This window comes from Rousettus aegyptiacus, unplaced genomic scaffold, assembly GCF_014176215.1.
Source record: "Rousettus aegyptiacus isolate mRouAeg1 unplaced genomic scaffold, mRouAeg1.p scaffold_m13_p_11, whole genome shotgun sequence".
Classification (NCBI taxonomy): domain Eukaryota; kingdom Metazoa; phylum Chordata; class Mammalia; order Chiroptera; family Pteropodidae; genus Rousettus; species Rousettus aegyptiacus.
This window is the reverse complement of record NW_023416286.1, coordinates 19,899,484-19,910,675: the sequence shown is the minus strand read 5'-3', so window position 1 is coordinate 19,910,675 and position 11,192 is coordinate 19,899,484. Positions and strand designations below refer to the sequence as shown.

General features: G+C 39.5%; 1 pseudogene; it reads right to left on the bottom strand.

Moving 5' to 3' along the window:
* Positions 1-10,163: 10,163 nt before the first annotated feature.
* On the bottom strand, positions 10,164-10,782 carry LOC107520926 (annotated as a pseudogene).
* Between the last annotated feature and the right edge of the window lie 410 nt (positions 10,783-11,192).

Here is an 11,192-nt window from a genome sequence, read left to right as displayed (position 1 = left end):
TTGCACACATAGCAGCAGCCCCCAGAGCCCACAGGTGGTTTAACTAGAACAAAGTCTAGAAATATCAGAGTACAACTCTCATCTCAGGATTCTTAGTTTGCATACGAGGACCTGGCATCATTTAGTTTCTACTGAAAGCAGAGCTTGAGACAAGGACTTGAATAGCTTATTAAGAAGGTGATCCCAGCAAGCAGCAAGGTAGGGGGTGGTGGGTAGAGTATGAGAAAGAAAGAGAAAAGTTCTCTTTAAGGTTATTTGATCAAGAGTACTCTATGGGCAACAGGAGCTCCATTATGTTTGCATCTTTGCAAGTTTTCAGATTTCTCCTAGAATTACCAGCCTGAGAATAGGAGGCTGAATTTTGATCCACACCTTTTGATCCTCTTTTCTTCAAGATTGTCCCGGAGGCTGTATGCATCTCCACTTCTTAGTTGTTCCTGTGCATGGACCAAGAGGGCTCCCATGATTTTGAAGGAATTTCAGGGGCAGAAAGCAAACCAAAAAATCTTGGGGCAAGATGCTGTGAGCAAAAGCAAAGTAAGAACTTGCAGGAAACTGTCTACTATGTTGCAGTCATATTCAGGAGTGGGCTGAGAAGATGTGACTTAAAACCCCACATGATTTAAGAAATCAAGCAGAGCATAGAGGAAGAAGTAGCAATTTCATACCCACTCCTGTCTATACAAAGGCCCATTCTGCAGAGTCAACCACTTGTAACCATTATTGGTTTTTCCAATAGTTATTGCAATTACTTCTATTTCTTATTCTTCCTCAAAAGAAATACACTGTACAATTATCAGTCCTCTATACCAAGGATTTTTCATGAAGCTGTGGTTTTTGCTCCCAATCTACCTTTTTCCCCAAGGATTCACAGATAAGAAAATGTGAGAGGGCTATGTCCCAGAGTTTAGGTCTTTGCATACAGGCATTTATTTACCCTAGGGTTGGGGAGTACTTGTATTCATACAATTATACTTCCATGCCTGAAGTGACTGCGGAAAACAGAGGTAGTTGTGGTGATACAAAGGAAGAATCCTCAAGCAGGAAATAAATGGAATTATAAATCTGGAAATTGGTTCCATGAACATGGCAAATTGCTTTGCATGAGCACTTATTCTAACAAGAATAGATTTCTGAAAACACTACACCCAACACAAAGAGATATCTTGAAACATGATGGGTTTTCTGTGAAGACTCAGAACTTCTCTTTACCCAAACTGCATTTTATTGTGCTATAGAGGTGACACAATTTATATATTGTGATTATATATATGTGTGTGTGTGTGTATATATACATATACATATATATATATATCTAAATTTACTTGGACTAAAACAATTACAGATATTCTAAACAAGCAGCTCTTTAGGGACATTATTAGACCACATATATGGCAGTACATGACATTTGCTAATAAAAAGAGAAGTAGACCTAGCCCTAGAATAAGAGTTAAGCTCAACGTCTGTGTACTCAACTGTCTAACATATCTCTTAGCACTGTCATACTTAGCATACACTTAGCCATATGACCCTGAGCAAGTTACTTAACTTTTCTGTGCCTTGGAATATTCATCAGTAAATGAGAGGCAAAGGAAGTATCTAGAAGATCATTATAAGGATTAAATGAGATAGCACAATGCTTCTCCATCCATCTGGAGTGAAAGAACATATTTCTAAAATTTTCAGCCTGGGGTGGAATGATACTCTTAAAAATATATAAGTTGCTAAATACAAACTCTTACTTTCTGTACTCATCTCATCTTAAACTGGTAAGAAGATTTTGTCAATCACCACCAGTTCATGGACCACTCCTAGAGTAACACTGCAATCATGTAGGTGAAGAGCTTGGCATGGTGTCTGGCATACAGTAAGTGCTCAATAAATATTGGCTTTTATCATTATTATTACCTGAGATGTGTCCAAATCTACGGTAAATGTTTTTGCTGCTGTGAACTGTGTTCTCAGGAGCCATATCCAGCTGAGCAGCAGACGGCTAAGTGGTCCAAGTGAAATTTAAAACAATGAGCCAAAATGAAAGTAAGAGTGCAACCTTTAATCACTCACTGTGATGGTAACAGCAAGGGACTAAAACCAGAAAAAGTGGTCAGCTCTCCGTTTCATTTTTTTTCCCCATAGAACAATACACCAGTTAAGGGACAGATGGTTCTCCCTGCCTGGGGAGCCCAGAGCAAAAGGCTTCTGCAGTTTAATGGACCTAGGACCAGGGGTATTGGGGAGGACTGGAAGGTGAAAAGTACAGGGTACTGAGTTAGAATGGAGAAAAGCATCTTCAAGGTCTCCCAATATAGAGACTTCCAAATGGGAGTGCTGGACTAGGAGTGCAATTATGCATAAGAGCATGGTGGCCAGGAGAGCCTGAGTCCTTGACTACTACCACTCCCTTCACAGACTGAAGGCACTGGTTGTGCACCAAGTCTTGTGTGGGGAGGGTATATAAGTCAAGATTCTCCAGAGAAACAAAAAAGAATGATATATTCACTACACAGTAAGGCACGCCCCCAAATCAATACATGTGTGTATGTATATATGTATGTATGTATGCTTATGTTTGTATTTATATATAAAAAAAGATTTATTTTAAGGTGTTGGCTCATGTGATTAGGAAGGCCAAAATGTCCCATGATCTGCAGTATGTAAGCTGGAGTCTTTGGAAAGCCGGTGGTATAGTTTAAAACAGGGGTCCCCAACCCCCAGGCCATGGACCGGTATTGGTCTGTGGCCTGTTAGGAACTGGGCCACACAGCAGGAGGTGAGTGGTGGGCGAGTGAATGAAGCTTCAACTGTACTTGTAGCTGCTCCCCAGTGCTAGCATCACCACCTCAGCTCCACCTCAGCTCTACCTCAGATTATCAGCCATTAGATTCTCATAGGAGCGCAAACACTATTGTGAACTGCACATGAGAAGGATCTAGGTTGCATGCTCCTTATGAGAATCTAACGCCTAATGATCTGAGGTGGAGCTGAGGTGGTGATGCTAGTGCTGGGGAGCTGCTGCAAATACAGATTAACATTAGCAGAGAGGTTTGACTTCACAGAGATCATAATAAATCAATTGCTTGTAGACTCATGTCAAAACCCTATCAGGGAGCGGCAAGTGACAATTAAGCTGCCTCTGGTGGCAGGCTTTATAGTGGCAAGTGAGTCGATGTATTTCAGTTGTACAGCTGCCTCTGGTGGAAGGCTTTATGTCAGAATCTGACACTTATTTTAGTCTGTGCTTGGCCTGCCAATTATTTTATTTACCACTTCCGATTATGCCTCTTTCCCACACTGCACACTTGTCTCAGTCACAGTTTTGGTAAGCCCACAAGCTAATCCTAGCCAAAATGAGTACACAGCAAATATCACTGGTTAGCTTCATTGAAAAGGGGGACTGACCCAACAATGACACAGCAGAAGACTCCAAGATTGCCAACAAAAAGAAAGCTGCATTGAAAAGAAAATACCAAGACTCCTACTTAAATTATGGTTTCATTGCAACAGGTGATTCACATTCTTCAAGCTTGCTTTGTATAGTATGTGTGACCGGCCACATATTATATAAGCCATGAAACCTTCAAAACTACTTCTCCACAAGGAGACCAAGCACCCTGCATAAAAGGACAAGCCTTTGGAGTTTTTCTAAAGAAAAAAGCAATTATTAAAGTCCACCACATCATTCTTAGTGGCTAACCACACTAAAGCTGAGAAGCTCTTTACTATTGATGAAGAGTTGACCCTGACTACCGCTAAGAACATTAGTCATAAAATTTTAAGAGAGGCTGCAGTTCAAAAGGCGGCACATGCTCCTCTTTTGGCTGGCAGCATAACTAGATGAACTGATAAAATATTAGAGGATATTGAGGCACAATTGTAAGACAGTCTCCATATTATGCAATCTAGGTTGACAAGTCTATGGATGTTGACAATAAGACAACAATGTTTGTTTTTGTGCGCTCTATTGTTCAAGAAGATGGATATGAGGGTATGTTGTGTGCACTTTTGTTGCCAATCAACAACACAGCTGCAGAGCTATTCAAGGGAACACCGAATTGGTCATTTTGTGCTGGTATGTGCATGGACAGAGCAGCTGCCATGACTGGACAGCTTTCTGGTTTCAACACTCAGGTCAAAGAGGTCACTTCTGAATGTGATTCTATGCATGGAGAAATGCTGGCTAGCCAAAAAATGTTGCCTGAACTTAACAATATTTTTCAGGTTGTAATTAACATGATCAACCACATTGAAGTACATGCCTTTAACTCATGTCTTTTCGCACAGCTCTGTGAGGAGATGGACGCAGCCCTCTGAGGAGATGGACGCAGAGCACACACATCCTGTCTTATACAGAGTTGTGAGATGGCTTTCTAAAAGTAGATCACTACCCAGAGTTTTTGAGTTTGGAGAGCTACTCGAGAGATTTCTTTTAGAAAAATAGTCACAACATTTCAGTGATGCAGAATGGGTCACAAAACTTGTTTTCTTGTGTGACATATTCAACCTGCTAAACCAACTCAATCTGTTACTCAGGGGAGAATGACAACTGTGTTCAAGTCGGCAGATAAAGTGGCTGCATTCAAAGCCAAACTGGAATTATGGGGGTGACAAGTGAACATTGGGATTTTTGGCATGTTTCAAACATTAGCAGAGATTTCTAAAGAGATTGTGCCAGGGCCTTCTTTCTCCCAGCTGGTGCGTGATCAACTATCTCAGCTTCCAAAAGAGCTTGAGCATTACTTCCTAAACACAAAAGACATGCCCTCAACTGGGAAGGAATGGATTTGTGACCCGTTTGTGAATAAGCCAAGTGAATCAACTTTGTCCATGCTATGAGATCAACTGCTTCAGGTCACAAATGACGGTGGCCTTAAAAGTATGTTCGAGACAACTTCAGATCTCAATACATTCTGAATTAAAGTTCAGGCAGAATATCCTGTAATTGCCACAAAAGCACTGAAAATCCTACTTTCATATCCAACATCCTATCTTTTTGAAGCAGGGTTTTCTGCACTGACAGCAACCAAAATGGGATTATGGAGTAGGCTGGACATAAGCAACACACTTCGGGTGTCACTGTCTCTCATCACCCCCATACAGGACCACTTAGTTGCAAGAAAACAAACTCAGGGCTCCTGCTGATTCTGCATTATAGTGAGTTATATAATTATTTCTTTTTATATTACAATATAATAATAGAAGTAAAGTGCACAATAAATGTAATGCATTTGAATCATCCCGAAACCATCCTCGCAGCCCACCCCTCGGGTCTGCAGAAGAATTGTCCTCCATGTAACCAGTCCCTGATACCAAAAAGGTTGAGGACTGCAGCCTTATGCTATACTTTACATCCCCATGACTATTTTGTAACTACTAATTTGTATTTCTTAATCCCTTCCTTTTATTTTCTCACTCTCCAAACCACTTCCTATCTGACAACCATCAAAATATTCTCTGTATCTATGAGTTTGTTTCTATTTCATTTGTTTATTTTGTTCCTTAGCTTCCACATGTGAGACCATATGACAAGACTTCATTCTTTTTTTATGACTGAATAATGTTCCATTGTACATATGTACCACCTCTTCTTTATCCATTCCTCCATTGATGGTTATCCAGGTTGCTTCCATATCCTGGCTATTGTAAATAATTCCATGATTTCACATGCCCCTTTAAAGTAGTGGTTTAGGTTTGTTTTGATAAGTACCCAGAAAAGGAATTATTGAGTCCTTTGTTGTCTCTTGTTCTCTTGCCCTTTATTCTAAAGTCTGTTTTGTCTGGTATAAACATTGATACCCCAGCCTTTTTTTTTTCATTTCCATTTTCATGAAATATCTTTTTTCCATAACTTTACTTTCAGTCCATGTGTGTCTTTCAGTCAGAAGTGAATCTCTCGTAGGCAGCATATGTAAGGGTCTTGTTTTCTTATTGATTCAGTCCCTTATCTTTTGATTAGAGCATTCAGTCCATTCATATTCAGAGCAATTGTTGATAAATATGTAGTTATCATCATTTTATTATTCATATATTTGATCTTTTTTTCTTGTTCTTCTTTAAAAAGTCCTTCTGCCATTTCTTATAACATTTGGTTTGGTGGCAATGAACTCTATAAACTCTTTCTTGTTTGGGAAACTATTTACTTGTCCTTCGATTCTAAATGATAGCTTTGCTGGGTGGGTAATCTTGGTTGTAGGTCCTTGCTTTCCATCACTTTGAATATTTCATGCCAATCCCTTCTGGCCTCCAAAATTTCGGTTGAGAAATCAGCTGATAGTCTTGTGGGAGCTCCCTTGTAGATAACTAACTGCTTTTCACTTGCTGCTTTTAGAATTATCTCTGTGTCTTTAACCTTTGGCATTTTATTTATGATATGTCTTGGTGTACACCTCTTTGGGTTCACCTTGTTTGGGACTCTCTGTGCTCCCTGGGCTTGTATATCTATTCTCTTTGCCGGATTAGGGAATTTTTCTGTCATTATTTCTTCAAATAAACTTTCAATTCCATGCTCTCTCTCTTCTCCTTCTGGTACCCCTATGATATGAATGTTGCTATGTTTGATGTCATCGCAGAGACCCTTTAAGTATTCTAAATTTTTTTCGATTCTTTTTTTCCTTGTTGCTGTTCTTAGTAGGTGTTTTCTACTACCTAATCTTCTAAATCACTGATTTGATTCTCTATTTCATCTCTAAAATATTCTTCATTTCATTATTGTATTCTTCATTTCTGACTGGTCCTTTTTTGTTTTCCATCTCCATTTCTACATTTTCTATCTTTTTGTTAAAGTTCTCACTGAGTTCATCTACTCTTCTCCTAAATTCATTGAGCATCCTTATAACCAGTGCTTTGAACTCTGCATCTGGTAGATTGCTTGTCTTCATTTTGTTTAGTTCTTTTTCTGGAGCTGTGTTCTGTTCTGTTTTTTCACTTTGGGACATGTTTCTTAGCCTCCCCACTTTGGTTGCCTCCCTGTGTTTGTTTCTATGTATTAGGTAGAGCTGCTGTGTCTCTTGGTCTTAGCAGAGTGGCCTTACGTAGCAGATGTTCTGTAGAGCCCAGTGGCAGTCTCCCTGGTCACCTGAGCTGGGTGTTTCAGGTGTGCCCTTTGTTTGGGTTGTGTGTGCCTTCCTGTTGTAGTTGAGCCTTGGTTGCTGTCTGCACTTCAATAGGAAAGGTTGCCCCTCAGGCTGATTGGTTGTAAGGAATAGCCATGACTACAATAGAGGAACTGTTATGCAGGCTGACTTTACAGAGCAGGAGTCACTTTATCAGGGTTCTGGTGCCTGCTCAGTCTGCCCTCTGTGTGTAGTCCTCATATGTGCCCCTGGGTGGTGCTCTGGCTATTTTTGTAGCTGACTTCCAGGGATGCCAACCCAGGGTCTCATGGGTGTAGTCCTACTGCAGGCCAAATTCAGCTGCAGCCTGTGCTTTGCCCAAGGCCACCTGGCATGAACCACCAAGAAATTCACCAATGGCCACCACTTGCACTAAACCAAAGCTGGCTGCCTCTGGTGCCATTCTTGGGGCTGCTCATTGAGAGGTATGGGACACACCTAGGCTGCTTGTTAGGGTTTTGCGAACCAATAGAGATTTTAGGAAAGTCTACAACATAAGCCAAGATAAGTCATTTGCATAGAAAAGTCACTGGAAGCTGCTAGAGTAGGCCCGCAATTTGGGTGGGGCAGGGTTACAGGGGATCTCAAGAGCAGAACAGTGTTAGCCAGGTTGATTAAGACTTGGACATGTTGCCTGCCTCTGTCCGCATGCTGGGAGTGGGGAGGGTTCAACAAAGAAACAATATCCTCTGCCCTAGCACTTCTGTCTGGGAGAAAGCTATGCCTCCAGTCCTCACCCTAAAGCCAGACAATTCAGTTCTTTCCTTTGTGTCCCTGGTGCCTTTCAAGCAGCTGCCCCAATGCTGGAGCTCATAGCAAGTAAGTCTGCATGCAATTGCTCAGTCAACCACAATCTCTGGTTTTCGAAGCCAGTTGTGGGGACTTCTTTTCCTGGCACTGGAACTCTGAGCTGGGGAGACTCGTGTGGGGCTGGAACAAGTCTCCTTGCTCTTCCAAGGAGATTTCTGCAGCCAATATATCTCTCTTGATATTTTAGCACCACATGCAGGTATGAGACCAGCCCATTGTGCATCTGTGCCCCTCCTACGCATCTCAAGGTGGTTTGTTATCTATGTCCTTAATTGTAGGACTTCCGTTAAGTTAGAGAACAGGCAATCTCAGTGACGGTTGTTCTGTAGTTTAGTTGTAATTTCGACGTAGTTGTGAGAGAAGGCCAAAACACGGTTTACCTACTCTGCCATCTTGACCAGAAATTCACCATGAATTTTTTAATGATAATAATGGTAATAAATGGATTAAAGTATGAGTACAGCAGCAACAAACATGAAATTTTGTCAACTTTATTCACTCAAAGTGTATCAAAATATTGATAAGTTGATGAAACCTAATGAAATAAACTTGTCTCAAAAAAGTTGAGATCTATTCAATAAGAATATGCCTAAATTTTGACTCCAGATTTATCTCATAGATAGTAGCTCTTAACTTGTATCTCAACTTGTATTCCAATTCTATTTGAACACTTTCATGAGAAAAAAATATATATTTTCATCAAGTTAAGTGGAAACAAAAGCTGCTCAAACTTTAACCATATAAATTTCATAACAGTTCTGGAATTAATTACTGACTTTTATGATTACAGAGATCCCATATCACTTAAGAACTTTTCTTAAGTATTCCTCGGCTCTATCAAGTCCTCTCAAAACTAAGCTAAACTAATAGGACAGATTCTTGAGTATTCAACACAACCTGAGGTCCACACTTGAAAGACTACTGCAGAAACTTAATTCATAACCATACTCCTCAAATATCTGTGAATTTCTTCTGAAACTGTGTCTTTATTTCCTAAAATAACTCTAGAATAACACAAAGCATGTGATTCTAGTGAGTTCCGGATAGTTCAATGAAAGGAAATGAGGATAATCTTCAATTACCATCTCTTTAATCCACACATGAGCCAGTTAGGATGTTTTTATTAGGAACAGAAAATTCGTCTCAAACTGGCTCAAACATTAAATAAGATTTATTGACTCACATTACTTAAAATTCACAGCTAGCACAGATAGCATAATTTATTTGGGACTCCAGCTCAATGCCTCTGCACTTCTCTTTACTTTATCATTACCTCTTATGTGAGCTTCTTTAGAATGACTTCCCAATATGACACAATGATAGCAGCAAATTCAGTCTTTATTTCTATATTCTTCATCATCTGAGAGAGAGAGAGAGAGAGAGAGAGAGAGAGAGAGAGAGAGAGAGAAATTTCTTATGTCACAGAACTCCCAGTAAATTTTCTAAGTATCACATTGATTAGGCAACCTCTGAACCAATCCCTGAGACTAAGGAAATGTTATGCATTGAATGTGTTAGAACTAGGTTACCTGAAGCAATTGTGGGGGTAGAGAGATAGGGCAAGACCTAAATTTGCAGTATTTGCCATGGTGTAAATATTTCCATCGTAGCCAATAGGTGAAAGTAAGAGAGAAGATGAAAAAATTATGAACAATGCTAGCAATATGGTCACAAACAGGGAATAAATACATAACAGAACACTTTATAAAGCATTTGGGGGAAACTATGTCTTTTCCTGAGTGTACATTACTGACATAAGTCCACTTGATAAGCTGGTTACATACATAAAGACTAGACTAATAGATACCAAAATATTAACAGTTGTTATTTCTTGGTGGTGAAATTATGAATAATTTTCTTATTTGTTTTCTTAAATATACATATATATGAATACACATATTATTTTTTATTATAGGAAAAAATATGTTCTGAATATTATTTGCCAAAACGAAACCAAAGCACATTAAGGAACAGATGCCAGAATTTAGCACTCCTAATGTAACATTTCCTATTTAATTATGTATAATCAAACAACAATCATTTCTCTCATGCAAACAAATAGAATGAAATTGTTTAGTAAAGGAAATGGCTGATTTTCCACATTATAAATTTGCTTCTTCTGCAACAGTCATTCAAATTTGTATTGATTCCCCTTTATCTTCCATAATAGTTTTAATGAATTGTTCCAAAACATTTTTGACTGTCCTAAATTATTAGGTAAGAAATTTACAAACATTACTTATATTAGCGGTAACAGTAGAGCTGGAGAGCACTGCGCCTTCTCCAAGCTTCAGGATGAAAACCACCAATAGTATGGTGGAACTTGTGGCCCTTTTCAAAGCCACAGCTCTTTCAGGCAACAGATGTCAGCCTTCACATTTCCCTGTGCTTGTGAACTGGTTTGGTGACCCACTGGGTGTCAGGATTCCATCTGATAGCTTTATGGAATGGATCAATGAAGATAACCTCAAAGAATTTGTATGTGGAATCTTCACCAACCCAGTAAGAATTCAGGACTCTCAGAGTCCCACAGTGGCACCCAGCATGCTCCTTGGCAACAGACTGATGAAGGCTTCCAGTGAACTTTAGCTGTTTAACACTGTGATGGACAGGCTTGCCATAGGTCGCACCCTTGGGAACTCGGCATTTGCAGCCACCACAGCACACACAAATCTGATATATGATATAATCTTGCTTGGTCTTGTATCCTAGCCTGCGCACTTTATCTGACCGGATGGGATGAGGGACCGTGTGGATTGCAGAGGGCTGGCAGTACTGCCATCAGCACACCCTGAGAAGAAAGCGCATCACAATTGGACTGCTTCCTCCTCCATAGCTCCTGGATGTATTTGTAAGCTCCCATCTTGGCTTACATGATGGCTGTTGGCCAGACAAAAAGAAGGCCAAGAACATTTTGTTGATACTCATCTTTTTAATAATATTCCAAAATTTTAATTGAAACAAAAAATCATCAAAATGAGTGCATGTTTTACAGATTATTTTATTCAACTATTACTGTGGTGCTTACTTAGAGCTGCAAGTCACAAAAGAATGGGGAAAAAATGATGAAGTTGATGGACTAGAAAAACCACCTATTAATTACATCAAGTATTTAAATTATCAAAAACTTGTTCATTTTGTTTAAAAACTTATAATGTCTAAGTGACAGATGAAATGAAATAAGATAGAAATTTATCTTTCTTCCTCTGTGCCTCATTCGCAAACTTTTTTGTTAATTTCAAAACAGAAAGGATGAAGAATTAATGAGATTTT